The sequence below is a fragment of the Gopherus flavomarginatus genome, chromosome 8, assembly GCF_025201925.1.
Source record: "Gopherus flavomarginatus isolate rGopFla2 chromosome 8, rGopFla2.mat.asm, whole genome shotgun sequence".
NCBI classification, from domain to species: domain Eukaryota; kingdom Metazoa; phylum Chordata; order Testudines; family Testudinidae; genus Gopherus; species Gopherus flavomarginatus.
This window is the reverse complement of record NC_066624.1, coordinates 15,848,184-15,865,175: the sequence shown is the minus strand read 5'-3', so window position 1 is coordinate 15,865,175 and position 16,992 is coordinate 15,848,184. Positions and strand designations below refer to the sequence as shown.

The window sequence follows — 16,992 nt, the reverse complement described above, 5'->3', positions numbered from 1 at the left end:
TCCCTCCCAGCACCTCCCGATCAGCTGTTTTGTGGCATGCAGGAGGATCTGGGGGGAAGTGGGGAGGAACGAGGGCAAGGCAGGCTCAGGGGAGGGGGCGGGAAGGGGTGGAGTGGGGGCTGGGCTGTGTCAGAGCCAGGGGTTGAGCAGTGAGCACCCCCTGGCATATTGGAAAGTTGGCACCTGTAGCTGCAGCCCCAGAATCAGTGCCTATACAAGAAGCTGCATATTAAACTTCTGAAGATTCGCATATGGCTCTGGAGCCACAGGTTGGCCACCCTAAGAACAGCAGTTAACGTTTTGCGAACTTGGAAAGGAATATTGACAAGATCTCTGTGCAAAATAGAAACACTACTCCCTTACTACCTGATAAACTCTGAAATACACATCTCTTTATTTAAAGATGAGTGAAGGGCCAGATAATTTCCAAGCATTCCCTTTTTAAAGGGATCAATTGTACTGAAAACCATGGAGATACAAAGATATTAAATGTGAAAGGAAAGGATATAGTTGAATTTGGCATTCACTGTAACAAATATTTAGTGACACATTAGGACTAGTACTTTGACAGATCATTTTTAGTAGGTGTCCTTTGCAGGAAATTGCTTAACTCAGCCCATTTAACAACCCCATTCCTTGCCTTTGCTTTTGAAAGAGCATTGACATTTGCCCTTCTTATTTCTGTAAGCAGCCACACAAATCCAATAGACTGGGTCCAACTATGGAAAACAGCAGTGTCATAAAGCTTAATTTCAATAGCAAGCTTCAGCAGCTCAGAAAATGCATAGCCTTCATTCCTCTTACAATGGAAAGAAGTATCATTTAGCCTCTAACAAGGAAAGGGGTAATGAGGTAAAGATTTAATGTTCATGTATACAGGAGACTTGTGTGAGGTTAACCAATGCAGTGAGACCCAAAAAAAGGAAAAAAAAATATTTCCAGCCACATATTGAAGTTAAAAGATGTTTATTTGAAATAATTTCATTCCAATTTACATTTTTTAAAGAATGCACAAATTAATAACTATAATGATTCAATTAATCCTCCCAGCAAATATTACTGAAATTTTATAAAAGTAACTATCTGAAAGTAAAAACTGTAAAAAATGGTTATTATATTACTTTGTTCACCTGTTATTACTTTAGATATAATGTAACCTAGCTCTTATATTGCGCTTTTCATTAGTAGACCTCAAAGCACTTTTACAAAGGAGGTAAGTATCATCCCCATTTTACAGATGGGAAAACTGAGCCATAGAAGGATGACATGACATGTCCAAGATGAATTGGACAGACCAGTGGCAGTGCTGTGAATACAGCCAAGTTCTCCTGAGTCCCACTTCAGTGCTCTATTCACTAGGATGCACTACTTTCTTTTACAGAGCTGCCAAGACTTGGCTAATTGACATTTGACTAGATTAAAAAACAATTAATAACTGTCCCCTTGTGCCCCTTCACACTTTGTTCTTGCCCATAGTCATTAGGCATTCTGAGGCCCTCTTCCTTGAGCACAACACTCCTTATGGGAGAGGAGCTCTTAGTCTGTGTACTACTGACTGATAATCCCATATGCAGGAGATCCCAAGAATCACAGAATATCAGGGTTGGAAGGGACCTCTGAAGGTCATCTAGTCCAACCCCCTGCTCAAACCAGGACCAATCCCCAGACAGATCTTTGCCCCAGATCCCTAAATAGCCCCCTCAAAGATCAAACTCACAATCCTGAGTTTAGCAGGCCAATGCTCAAACCACTAAGTTATCCCTCCCCCCTTTCCCGTTTTAGAGTTGGAAGATCTTTATCAGCTTTCTAGGACAGAATGTGTGAAATTCTCAAACAATTTAGGACTCTAATAGGGTTATAGTAAAATAATATTTATTGAGAGAATATTTGTAATAAAACCACAGAAATGGCACTACACATAGTCTTAAACTCTGCAAAAACTTCTCTAGATATATACAATTTAGGATAATTACATTGCAAAACACATTTCCAAAGGAGGTATCCTCTTTTCTCCTTTATCCTTGGCTGGGTAATGAGTTTCTCATTATATTTTCATCAACTCACAGTATTGCTAAACGTATCTAGTTAATTTGATGTACCTGTTATAGTCTCATACTAGAAAAACCTCACTAAGGTGTATTCCCAAGTTCTTCTACAGAGAAAGATGTTACTCTGTCTCAAATAGTAAACTGGTTTAAATTCCTGTAAAGTGAGGTTTTTTTGGTACCTCTTTTATTTCAAATAAGCATCTCCTGTTCCTAGAGGTATTGTGATTTGTTCTAACATAACGACCATGCCTTTGCAGTAAATACTCCTGAATCCAGCTTACTCAGCTTGCCTTGAACCTGAGTTAAGAGACAGCTCTCATATATTCTTATAACTCTCTCAACATTCATTCTACTTATATCAAAAATGAATTAGTGACAGACTATACAGTTGATCTGTCACAGTAGCGTCTGAGCATTTTAGAACATCCTACAGAAGAAAATGCAATCTTGCAGCCTGCACGAGACCTAGAAGGCTGTGGCAGGGCCCAACCTGTTCTTTGGGAAAATAAAAGCAAAACAAAACAAAAACTACATTCTGAAACTGTGCTTCACAGAGAAATATAGCTATGCAGGGGAGGAGAGCATATATAACTAACTATGGTCATTGAATAAAAAATTGCCCCTCATGCCACTCACCCCCTGCACACTCCTATGAGCCTGATTATGCTGTATAAGTACCAAAGGGGGTGCCCTCATTGATATCAAATTGTCACAAAGCAACTCTGAGTTAAATAGGATCCTAAGAACAGCAGTTATTCATGTATTTTCTATCAGACATTTGAGAATTGTATGCTGAATTGCATTAGGCATAATACTATATATACTATATAACTTGGGTTAAATAGGATCCTAAGAACAGCAGTTATTCATGTATTTTCTATCAGACATTTGAGAATTGTATGCTGAATTGCATTAGGCATAATACTATATATACTATATAACTTGGGTTTTTGTTTGTTTTTCGGATTTTTTTTAAAATAAAATGCTTGAACGTTTAGCTACTTTTTGCTACTGCTTCCCATTACAAGGGAACAAAATGGTTTCACTTTCAATGGTATATTCTTTTCGAACAGTGATAACTGAAAATATTGCACATTATAGATTTTTTTTTGCCCTTCATACCTGCTGTGTCATTCAGCAACTAATTGTTTAATGTATCATACTTCAGAGGTGAAACTGAAGTAATGTATGAACTATAGTGGGACCAAAGGGAGTGAGAACTCTTAACTTTCACTGTGTATGAAAGGTTAGATTAACATTCACATGAATAATATGAAGAACAAATATGAATAATAAGTAATGACTAAGTTTTACTTATTTGCAGTGGTAGTGTAGCCACGTTGGTCCCAGGGTATTAGAGAGACAAGGTGGGTGAAATAATGTTTTACTGGACCAGCTTCTGTTGGTGAAAGAGACTAGCTTTACAGCTACACAGAGATCTTCTTTGGCTTATACTTAGAGTAGATTCAACTGCTTTGAATCACTGGCAGTTTGACTTAGTTATGGCAGTTCAAATTCTAGACTGCTAGCAAGCTTTCTTAATGTATATAAATTAAGGTTGTAGCCCATAGAATGTCAGCTATTAGTTCTGCAATACACTGCAACTGTCCATTTTCTAAAATTATACAAAATCTCAAAAACCTGTATTGAACTGGTGAGCTGAGTTTATAAACATTTCTCCCAATGACAGTTCATTATCTACATAGCATGCTATGAGCCTGATTCTCATTTACAGTAAGGCCTCTTCACGCTCCTCTGGCACCCACTTCCTTTACACTACCAGAATGGTATACAGCAATGTAAAGTTGCCTTAGGGGAAAAGAGAATCACTTCTAGAACTGTAGGACATTTTAATTATGTATATATATAAAATACACATGTGAATATTATTGCAGCATTTGTCCACTGCTGCCTTGGGAAAAATTGTAATTGACAAGAATTTGAGTTTGGAATGCCAAACCGGTTTATAAATTACCTTAGCTAATCTAAAATTTAAAGTTTAATGCAGTGCCCATATCGTTACACATTACTTTTTCAGTTTCATGCACTTATCACATTTCCCCAGAGGCTATTTCAGGTTTAGGTGGTGGTCTGCTTTGTGGTAGTAATTGCTTGTAAACAGACAAAGTACTGCTGATAAAAAATTATATATCAAACAAATTAGATGTATGTCAAAAACCTATACATAATTAATTAAATACTGGAATACTCATAAATATTACAGAAAAGAGCAATAGGTTCCAAAAGAGTAATTCCCTTGCCACTTTTGTTTAAACCACCAGGGCATGTTGCTGTTTAGAGACTGAATTATATATTTCTGGGTATATAATTAGTCCAACTAGTAACCTTTGCTCTACTTTCTGTCTTTGGTGATACACAATACTCTAAATCTGATCATGGATTACCCTTGCTGGAATCATTATGGTTTTAAATAAATGCCTCATACATATTTTATAATTATTTTTATTAATTTACACAAGGCCTGCTTCTCTATTGCCTTGCACCTTGTGTAGGCATCTATACCTGTGCAAGGCGGATGTAAAACTTTACCAAATCAGCACTTTCTGGTCACTCTCAGTGATCATGTTTTATACACATTCTGCACAGATGTAAATGAGTGCACAAGGGGTGAGGTAGTAGACAGTCCAGCTTTTGTGGCAGCATGCCGTCATAAACTGTAGGCACACTTACAGCAACAAATTCTTACAACAAAACTACAATGTTCTCTTCATTATGGGACAAGCATGGCCTAGCGTCACAAATAAGCACACAACAGAAACCAGCAGCAAGAGAAGGGGATGCAGCCACTATGTTGGCTCTTCTGTAAGATCCCAGGGTCTAATTCTGCTTTCATGAATACTGACATCATAGCACTGTAAGTCCATTGGCTTGGATCATGCCTTTCCCAGTTCCACTAGTAGAGGAGACCTCCTGTGCATTGATGTCCAGATTCTCCAGGTGGAGATGGATCAACCATCTCCATGGCACCATTTCCATGCGCTCCTCTGAACATTATGGATGCAGGACTCACACTTGGGGAAGGGAAGAAATTGGTGTGGGTGAAGATGCACTTGTTGTTCCACCTGCTGCTCTGTGGACATTTTCCAGAAAAGATAATACAGCCCGGATTTGGGGTGAAGAAAATTGCCAGGGCCTCTATGAAAGCACTGGAATTTGCTAGGCGTCAGGAAGGCCTTTGAAGTCTTTTTAGTGAGAGGACCAAAAAACCCCATGTTGGTTTTCATCACAACTCCTCCAGAAAACATAAAGGAGCAACAAATTGAGGCAATCCTCCTTAAACTCCACACTCCTAGGTTTTACCATGGGAGGGGATCAGGGCCGGGGGCTTCCAAATATAAGACAATAGATGGATACAGATGGAAGGTGGAGTACCAGGAAACAATGAGACAATATTGGTCAGCCTGACAGGCAGTGGTCTCAGTACACCAGCAGCTTTACTGTTGTCAAGTTTTTTGTAGGCATCATGGCAAAGGAAAATTTTGAGGAGGGATCTGAAGGTGGGTAATGAGGTTGTTTTGCAGATGTTTATGGCAGGCACCTCTGAAGCATGTGGGGCAGCATGAGAGAAAGAACAACGATATTTGTATGAGAATTTAACAAGTAAGCAGTGGAGGCTGGCTTCATGGGGCAAACTGAGGCAAGCACTGACAGCATGGTAGTGGTGAGGGATAATAGATAAGGTGGGCAATGACTTCACAGGCCTTGAAAGTTAAAACAGGCAACTTATGTTTGATGTAATGGAATAAGGAGGAGCCAAAGGAAGGATTCAGAAAGAGGGATCGCATGGTCAAAGTGACAGGCTAGGAAAATGATCTTAGTGGCAGCATTTTTATGGATGTACATAGCTCTGGATCCAGTCTGGTTTCTACTCTCAGACCCCTGCACAGATTATTTCTATTAGAAAAAATAAGTTATGTGCAGAAGCCTCTGCATATGGTTGACAACAATCAGTAAATGTGTCCACATCAATGCTGCATTGTAAAACTGCATCTTTTCAGAAAAGCCTGACAGAACAGGGCCCGATCTGTACAATTAAAGAAGCTGCATGTGCATTTGTAATTTGCAATCCATTCAAAAGCAAAGAGAGAGAATTATACAGCAGGTCAAAAGAAATTTTTCTTTAAAAGACAAATGTGGTGTTATAATTGAACAGTTTTTAAACTGTTCACAGACAAGTCTAATTCTAAAATATTGCTATATTAAATATATTTTAATTCATCACTATGTTAGCCTCATTTTTAATTTTTAGTACTTTGGCTTTGTCTATAGGGATATGAAAATTCTAAACTGACTACATAGTTAACTATTAGAGCTGTCAATTAATCTTAGTTAACTCAAATGATTAATTCAAAACAAACTCAATTAAAAAAATTAATCGTGATTAATCACAGTTTTAATTGCACTGTTAAACAATAATAAACTACCAATTGCAATTTATTATAAATGTTTTTATTTCTTCTACATTTTCAAATATATAGATGTCAGTTACAACACAGAATACAAAGTATACAGTGCTCACTTTATATTATTTTATTACAAATACTTTATATTATTTTATTACAAATATTTTCCACTGTAAAAAAGATAAGCAAAAGAAATAGTATTTTTCAATTCATCTCATACAAGTACTGTAGTACAATCTCTTTATCATGAAAGTGCAACTTACAAATGATTGTTTTTGTTAAATAACTGCACTAAAAAACAAAACAGTGTAAAACTTTAGAGCCTACAAGTCCGCTCAGTCCTACTTCTTTTTCAGCTAATCACTAAGACAAACAAGTTTGTTTACATTTACAGGAGATAATGCTGCCTGCTTCTTATTTACAATGTAACCTAAAAGTAAGAACAGGAATTTCCATGGCACTTTTGTAGCTGGTGTTGCAAGGTATTTATGTGCCAGATATGCTAAACATTCATATGCCCTTCCATGCTTCGGTCTCCATTCCAGAAGACATGCTTCCATGCTGATATTGTTAAAAAAAAAAAGGGGGTCAATTAAATTTGTGACTGAACTCCTTGGGGGAGAACTGTATGTCTCCTGCTCTGTGGTTTTATCTACATTCTGCCATATATTTTGTGTTATGGCAATCTTGGATGATGTCCTCTAGAATGGTGGCAGAATGAAGCGGTATATGAATGTTTAGCATATCTGGCACATAAGTACCTTATAATGCCAACTACAACAATGCCATATGAACACTTGTTCTCACTTTCAGGTGACATTGTAAACAAAAAGTGGGCAGCATTATCTCCCGTAAATGTAAACAAATTTGTAAACAATTGGCTGAAAAAGAAGTAGGACTGAGTGGACTTGTAGGCTCTAAAGTTTTATACTGTTTTGTTTTTGAATGCAGTTATGCAACAAAAAATACTTCTAAATTCATAAGTTGCACTTTCATGATAAAGAGATTGCACTACAGCACTTGTATGAGGTAAACTGAAAAATGCTTGTGCCTTTTGTTTATCTTTTATGGTGCAAATAGTTGTGTTAAAAATAATGATAGTGAGCACTGTACACTTTGTATTCTGTGTTGTAACTGAAGTCAATATATTTAAAAAGGTAGAAAACATCCAAAAGTATTTAAATACATGGTATTCTGTTGTGTTTAACAGTATGATTAATTGTGATTTTTTTAATTTCAAGGTTAATTTTTTTATTTGCTTGACAGCCCTATTAACTATTATAATTTCAAGATTAATTTTTTTATTTGCTTGACAGCCCTATTAACTATTATAACCACGGACCAGTTATGCTTAGCTGCTTCATTCTCATCTAGAAATCTTGCAATCTAGGAACTTCTGTGCATACTGGGATTTCTATGGAAGTCAGCATTAATGAAATAGACTGTTAAATTTCCTTAGGCTCAACCAAGGCATTAAGAATATAAATGTAAATTAGCAGAGAAGAATTAGGAGCCCTGAATACTACTAACACTCAGATCAGATTCCTCTTCCTTGAATATATATGCAGAAATTGCGGAAACAATCTTCCCCACCTTCCAAAATTACATTAACAGCTTTGGCAATGTTCCTTTAGAGAAACATTGTGCTACATCATCATAATATTCAGAAAAACTACACATTGAAGACCAATATCCCCCAGCCCAATAAATCTTGCTCATATGCATCTGTTCAATTTTGGAGACTTGCTTACAACACGGTAAGAGATTCTTCCCTGTATTCTAATTCAAAGATACTGAATTATAGTTTAAACAAATATGGTCTTGATATTCCTCTCCAGAATATTAGCATAAATTCAATGTAACTCCATTGAATATATGAGATCAGAATCCATGTGGCTCTAATTTAATTAAAAACTAGCCTCTAATCAACCAATGTTGCATTTTTTTTGTTTGAAATATTTAAAACAACAGTTGGGAAAATCACAGGGTAAATAATGGTTCCTGAAGTCAAGGCAATCATAGGTACTATATATTTTGCCTGGAATGGTATAACAAATCTCACTTATAGCTTTGCCTATAGGATTTATGTTGTCCCCCAATATTAATTTTTATCACAGTGTGTTTCCTATATTTTTATGTGTTCACACTGTTGAAGAGAAATGTTTCACTATTTACTTCAGCTGACTCTCTGCTGCCCTCTTCTCAGCCAATGATTGTTGCTGGTAATCAAGTGAAAATAAGATCTTAAGAGTTAGAAGGATATGTACAAGGATTAGGCTTGTACATATATTACCTGCTTAGTGTACACATACTTTGAAGGAATTACTAGCTTTTACTAAATATAGAAACTCACACCTCTTTTTGATATACTGAACAATAATACTTAATTACTAAATCTAGTTATTATCTAGCTCTGCATCCTTCAAAAAACATTCAATTTTAAACATTTGATGGCAGTAATTAAGGGTACGCTATTGTTAAATCTTTCTTATTGTATATCTTAATTTTAGAAACACACAAAACTGTTTTTATTTAAATATATAGATACCTCTGACTTAATTACATGGCAATAATTCACTCAAAGGGTTATGGTGATACCACAAACAGAAAGTTTTGAAGTTCAAGTAATTTTTAAATGCCAGCAGTAGTTGTTTCCTGTTCAGGAACATAATCACATTGAGAACATAGGTTGGAGTAGGAAAGAAAATTTTTATGTTACAGCCTGTTACGACTATAGCTGTTATGGCAGATTTTGGAAGCAGGTGTTTTGTTTACATTGTTCCATTTTGATTTAATGATTTAGGATGAGAAATAAAAATGTAACAATAACAGAATTCTGTACTTGGATAGATTTTGCCTTTTTTCTATTTTAAATCTCTCTAAAGCAAAAGATTTGTATAGACAGTGTTTTAAACTATACCTCTACTCTGATATAACTTGACCCTATATAACACAAATTCGGATATAATGCGGTAAAGCAGTGCTCCAGGGCGGGTGGGGCTGCGTGCTCCGGCAACTCAAAGCAAGTTTGATATAATGCGGTTTCACCTATAACATGGTAAGATTTTTTGGCTCCCAAGGACAGCGTTATATCGGGGTAGAACTGTATGGTTAAAAAACAACAGCAAGCCCCCTCAGTAAATTTCAGAGAACTAAATATGTAAGATTTTACCATATTCTGCATTATTTTAACAGTCATCTGAATATTTTTAATTTGTATTAGAAATTATGGAGAATTCAGGTGATAGCTCCAACAAGAGTATTTTACTCTGTTTCACTGGATACTGTTACTGTTAGACTTTTTGAAGGTAGTTTCTGATGCAGAACTGAAAACTCCAAATAAAAACAGAAAACCATTATATGTATTAACAACTAGAACATCTGACAAGCTGATCTCTGAATGGGCTTGTACTCTTAAGTGCCAGATTCTTTGCCAACTTGACTCCATTGGACTAGTTGAGGATATCAACCTAATATTATAGGAAAGTGCTTTGGGACATCCACAACTGAGGATGAAGATACTTTCACATTTCTACTGAGCTATAAGCAAAAGACTGAAGGAGCTCAAGCTGTGTAGCTTATCAAAGAGGATGTTAAAGGGTGGCTAACCTTGATGACAATCTATGAGTACCTACATGGGGAACAGAAATTTGATAATAGAAGGCTCTTCAGTTTAACAGACAAATGAGTAACAAGACCCAATGGTTAGAGTTTGAAACTAGACAAACTTAAACTCAAAATTAAGTGCACATTTTTTAACAGTGAGGGTAAATGACAACGTGTTGTGGTTTATTCTTCCTCAATGCAAATCTTAAAATCAAGACTGGATTTTTTACAGTGTGTGTCTACACTACTGCTGGAAGCATGCTTTCCATCTTTAAGTAGACAAATGCGCTAGCCCTGGTTGAGCTAGCATGCTAAAAATAAGTGTAGCCGGGGTAGCACAGGTGGTAGCTGGGCTAGCCACCTGAGTGCAAACTCACCCACACTCCCTGGGTACATACTTGGGTGGCTAGCCCAAGCCACTGCCCACACTACCCTCAGCTACACTGCTATTTTTTAGCATGATACCTCAATCAGAGCTAGTGCAAGTCTCTCTACTAGAGCTGGGAAGCATGCTCCCAGTTGCAGTGTAGATGCACTCTAAAAGATACACTCTAGTTGAAACAGGAATTAATTTAGGGAACTCCTCTGGCCTGTGTTAGGCAAGAGGTCAGACAAGATGATCAGTGGTCCCTTCTCACTTTATAATCTAGTAATCTGAGCAGATGAAGAGATTTGCATTTTGTGTCTGTATATTTGCAAAGATAGGAGAAGTAAATGTGTGAAAAGAAGAGAAGAGAAAGTATTGAAACACAGGCAATAAGGAAGAAAAGCAGCAGAAACACAGGAAAGGAGAATATGAAATAAGAAGAAGAAAAAAGAAGCAGATTGGACACATGGTCCTTCCTAAAGCATATTCACCTCCAAATGTCATCATGTCACCGTCACATGAAATTTTTTGGAGCACTACATGATATTGTGGTAATATTTTAATAAAGGAAAGGAGAGAGATACAGAAGAAATGGAGGAAGAGTCACCAATTTTTTAAATTTTTGACATTATACTTGTAAAAGAAAAGCTAAATGATCTGCATAATTGACCTGTTCTCTGTGAGAGAAATTATTTTTCTAAACTAAAAATGTGTGACCAAATGATGGATCCAAAATACCCTGCAAATTACTGCTTCATTCTTCTCTTCATTCTTCATTGGAATGCTTCATTCTCTTCATGTTTGCTTCCCAATTGGAGGATACAATGAACAGCCTTTTAAAGTTCCAGTTTCAGAATTTTACTTATAAAATTAAAAAATAATTCAGGTATTTAGAAGTTTGATCTCCCTTTAAAAACTCCTTTCCTTTACCACTCCACTGATGGAAAGCTGTGTAGACATCCACCTCTTATCTTCTGTAGCTGTTCAACATACAGCTCAAATATTCAAGCATGAAATTTAGATTTGATATTTTTTCAATAATGATTTTTAAAAGTGACAATTTTCACTTTTCTCAGGCAGAAAGTTTTTTGTCTTCTACAATGCCTAGTTTAGATATGCCTTTCTCTAGTGCCAAGTAATCTTCCCCTGAAGGAAAGGGAAGTGAGTGAACTGATGTTTTCCTCTCTTCCCATCCCCAGCTTTCCCGTATAGTCAGAGAAAGCACTATGTGCTTCACTTTTTTACTGTAGGTGTTTTTAAACATCTTACTTTGTGGGAATTGAAAAACATTACAAAGCCCTTTCTGCTGATCATAATCGTCTTTTCTTTCTTGCCATACAATCTGTTGGATCATGCCAACTAGTGACCAATCCAGTGGTGTGTATGGATCTTTGGTAAACTTGAGCTAATAAGACAAAAGGTGACGACTGGGAGCTACTGGCCGGTATCTTGAACAACAACCTTCCGGGTAATTATTGGAATTACTGCTGGACCATATGCATGCTTCACTCCTTCCTATGGCACCCACTCTGGCAGCCTTTGTCATGCTGCCTGTATTCACAGTGTCACTTTGGTTGCTTCATGGAATATCATTAACAGTGTTTCATACTCATACTCCTGCACCACCCACCCTCAAATACACGACACATGACCTCGGTAATAATCCCTCTCAAACTCACAAATGTGGAAGAGTCAACATGCTACATTATTTTTCCACAGCCTGTGCACAAGTATCTTCTGCCAGCCACCCTTTCTGGGTGTAGGAAAGGCTTCTGCTTCTTTACATGCAGCTGTCTTTCACAATGGAAGAAAATGAATCTGTTATAAACAGATAACTAAGGGTAAATGTCTCTTTCACCTATAAAGGGTTAACAAACAGTGACCTGCAAACACCTGACCAGAGGACCAATCAGGAGACAAAATACTTTCAAATCTCATGGAGGGAAGCCTTTGTTTGTGGGTTTGGGGTTTGGCTTTGTTCTCTCTGGGTCCTGGACGGGACTAGAGGTGCAACCAGGTTTCTGCCAATCTCCCTGCTACAGTCTCTTACCTATTCAGAATTGTAAGTAAGAAAAGGCGGTCATAGTCTTTTAATTTGTTTTTTTTTTCATTTGCATATGTGTACTTGCTGGAAGTAGCTTAAATTGTGTTTCTGCTGCAGAAAGTTTCTTTCTATTGTTTATAGTTAAAAGACCCTGTAACTTTTTACCATCTAAAGTGCAGAGATAAACCTTTTACTTTTTTCTTTCTTTTTTTATTAAAAGTTTTGCTTTTAAGACCTGTGTGATTTTTTTCTCCTAGTTAAGGTTCAAGGGAATTGGTGGGGAGAAGGGAAGGATAAATTTTCTCTTTGTGTTAGATTCACGCAGCTTGAATCTGTATGGCCTCTGGGTGAGGGGGAAGGTAACACTCCTCTCAGTGTGGTGATTCAAGAAGTTGAATCAGGCGATCTCCTAGTGTTCCCAGGGCGGGAAGGAGCTGGGAGGAAGAAGGGAGGGGGAAGGGAATGGTTTATTTCCCTTTGTTGTGAGACTCAAGGAATTTGGGTCTTGGGACCCCCAGGGAAGGTTTTTGGGGGAGACCAGAGTCTATCAGGCGCTCTACTCTAAGTCCTGATTGGTGGCAGCCTATCAGATCTAAGCTGGTAATTAAGCTTGGGGGAATTCATGCTAGTATCCATATTTTGGATGCTAAGGTCCAGAATTGGGAATTATACTTGACAGCATCACTGCCAGATTTTGCATCCAGCTACAATTATGACATTACATTAATATCAGTTTTTTTCTTCTTTAAAAAAAACTGCAATTTGTCTTTAGTCCTTGACCTTGGGAATTCAATATCTCAAGAGTGACAGTGAACTGTGCCAGATTTGCAACTCCTCACTTGTCCCCGGCTCTTATCCATGGGTTGCAGTTTCTGATAGAAAGTCTAGGTCAAAAAGTGCTAGTCCTGGCCCAGAGCTCTGATTAACTTGGTGATACAATTTCTTATATAGTCTGTCATCCATAAGAAATTATGTCCCTGATCTGTCTCCATCCTAGGTTTAAGGAATAGGTTGTGATCAATGAAAGGGAAACACCTTAGAAATAGCTTCTCCTACCTACTCTTTGCTCTTGTCCGATGGGTAACAATTTTTGCCAGGTGTTCTCCCAAGAAGTTCAAACCCTTCCTAAGCAAGAGTGAGTTTTAAACCAACAATTTAGTTTTAAAAGTTATAAGAATATCATCTTCTTCTAGTTTTAGTAAACATTATCCTTTTCTTAGAACATTTCATGGACTCTGAATATATTTGGAGTATCTTTTAAATGGATACTGTAAAATGGTGTAATTTATCAACATTCTGTTTCGGAAGGATGCCAGAATCAAAGCTATATAAACATATACATGGTAATCTTCATTCTTCACTTCTTTTCATCTTGTGTCACCATTTATACCTCTTCAAAGTGAGGGGAGTGCACAGCAGCTGTAAAATACTGCCATTCTGTTTTGGTAATGTTTTACATCCACATGTCATTTACACCTATGCAAAGTGGATGTAAAACATTATAAAAAGGTAGTATTTTATACTCACTTTGCACATAGAGTTGTGAATGACTGCACATGGTACAAAGTAACAGAGCTCATCAGTTTTATCAAGTGCAAAGAAATGAATATTTTGTCACAACATGCCATCCTTAACTCTGACCCATTGTTGATTGATTTGCTTAATAAATTTTGAAATCTAGCATATGATAAATATAAGTTAATATATCAATTGACAATAGACAGGTAACACAGGTATTACTGTTTCTTAATAATGTTTATGTACTTTAATAGGAAGCATTTATAGGAAATATACTACTTTTGACTTATGTTAAATTTTAATATGTACATGGAATAGTTTTTGAGGTTCAATGAATTGATATATAATTTTTGGGTTTTTTTCAGAAAGTATTTTGTAATATGTTCATGAAAATAATATTTATTTTGGGTCAGAGTTAAAGTGATTGTGCTGTGGAATATGCATATTTCTGCCGTTGATAGGAATAACATATCCAGGCTTATTTAGACTGATTTTCAGAGGTCCTGACCACTCAGAATGCTTTTTGTCTTCGATGCCTGCTCTATGCCAGCTGGGAATCTTCCATGCTTGTTAGGTGGAATCCTCAGCTAGCTGGATGAGTTGGGTTTCCAGAAGCTTTGTGCTGAGCAGCACAAAACAGCAGGAGGGAGGCAAGGATTTGGCATACAGTTTTGCAAATGTTAAATAAACTAAACTAATTGTGAAAACTTTGTGACTTCATTGTGCCCAGGATTTTATCCAGGTCTTTTCATAGGGTTGTACAGCACTTAGCACAATGACGCTAAATAACAGCTGGAGAGCAAGATGCATATTGGCCTAGTAAATCTGAAATTGTTGTGGAAATAATCTGTCAGCAAAACAAAACTGTTTACAAGCAACAGGTCACCCCTGGTTTTAACTGTTGTAGAAAGCTCTAGTCCATGAAAGTGGACTGTATTGCACAATGAACTGTCTCACTTTCATTACTTTGGGTACTGAAATAATTCAGCAACAACCAAGCTATATTCTCCATCCACTTTTAGTTTTCCCCATAAGTTTAACATTATACACATTTTTAATCATTTAAAGTGGCAATTTCTTAAAGATGGCCAAAAGAGGAAATTTGAGTTTGTGCCCACGTTTGCTGCTGCTTCAAACAGAGAAGAGCTGAAGAGGGGATGCTGATTCTTGAAGCAAAAGATCTTTTCTTACAAGTGTTTTGAGATAAATAGGTGTCACGAAAACAAACAAAACTGTTTAAACTGTCTGAATAAAAATAACTTCTCTGAATCAGGTGCTTAATTGCAAAGATAAAGACTTAGGCCACAATCCTTCAAACATACATACACATACTTAATTTTAAGCACACAAGTAGCCCCACTTAAGTCAATAAGCTCTTACTGAGGGCACTAGCTCTGTGTACACATTGGGGGGAGACACTGAATGTGCACATACACGGAGTAAAAAGGATTTTTTCATGAAGAAGGGTCTGTGCTTTAGGCCAGCATTTCCACTTAGCCAGGGCAGTTTTCTTGTTTAATTTTAATTGTTGCTTACTAGAAAGTGACAACACTGTTATGAAATTCTTTTCCAACATCAAAACCACAAGTGAAAGTGTTTCATGTTTTCAAATGTTTGGGAAGACACACTGAGTCAAATTCCAGTAGGCATCTTTCTGTTTTACTGGCATAGCAGATACTGACCTCGGTTATGTGGGCATCAGGTGTACTTTATTTGACTGAATGAGTAATATGATGGGAAGGGGAGGGAGCTAATTTTGGTTCAACCCTTAAGATCAGGAACTTCCCCCAACATGTTATTTACAGACACTCATGAAAACAAAAAGAGCAATCTGCTTGGGATATATGCTAACAACAAGGTATACATTATGAAGAGGGTTAGAGAAGAGGCTGGTCTACACACACATTTGCAGTGAAATAAAAACCAAAACCAGTGAATTAAAACTGACTTAGTTATTTGGTGCAAGTCTAGGCATTGACTTATTTTAAAATAAAATGACCAAAATGTATTTATTTTTTGTAAAGAGTATCCCACACATAGACTTGCACTGAAAGATTTTGGGAAAGTGACTGATTTATAAATCAATGCAGCATGCAGACTAGGTCTATGATCGCCAGAACCACCAGAAATATCAGTTCCAGGAAGCCAATCATTTCCAGCTCTTCTCATTCCTCTGTGCAAAAACAATCTTAAAGGTAGTTGCTGGTGCTCAATTTAAACCACCCCTGCAAAAGCTGTTTTGGAATCCCCATTATGTGTGTACTGCTTCTCACCATTGCCGAATCCTGAAATTACAGAGGAGATCCTCTGAAGAGTAATGGAACTACAGTCTATGGACAGACGGCTTGAAGTGATGAAGCATATGTCAGCCCTCAGGTACTGACATTTCCTACGAGGTGTAGCAGCGCCGTTTAGGATTTTCAGTCTTCAGGGACTTACTTGATTAAACTGAGCGTTAAGAAAGGGGCTCGCTAGAGGGTTTCCCCACCACCTACTCGCTCCTTAATACGGTCCTCACATGGAACCCAACTCCGTAGTTGTCAAGGGGAAGTACAAGCTTGGAAGAGGTGGGCGCTACCCTAAGACACTCTGTTAATGAACTGAAAAGGTCTGAACAGCCAGATCAGCGGCTCTCCAAGCGCTGGCGGATTTCGCTCTCTCAACCAGCGCTCCTCTGCCCGGCAGTACATCGTACAGCGGGGATGCTGCCCCTTCTCGCCACCTGCGTTCACACAGCCCAGCCGCACCGCGCACGCGGGGAGCTGGCACGGCTCCGGGGGGGGGGGGGACCAGACAGGGTCCCCCCCCCCGGCCTCCAGCGGTGGTGGGGGAAGAGTGCCAGTGGGACTGGGGTGGGGCGTTAATGGAGGACAAAGCCCGCAGGCTGCCCTGCCCGTCTCTGCCTGGCGGGGATGCTCACCGCTACCCCGCGGAGGGGGTCTCCCCTGCCCTCGGCTCCGAGTCCCCTCCCTGGCCCTGCCGCCT

General features: G+C 37.9%; 1 protein-coding gene across 8 annotated transcripts in view; it reads left to right on the top strand.

Moving 5' to 3' along the window:
* The window catches only part of TENM1 (teneurin transmembrane protein 1), a 1,412,425-nt gene that overhangs the window by 856,243 nt on the left and 539,190 nt on the right, over positions 1–16,992 (top strand). The gene's annotated exons all lie outside the window — the stretch shown is intronic.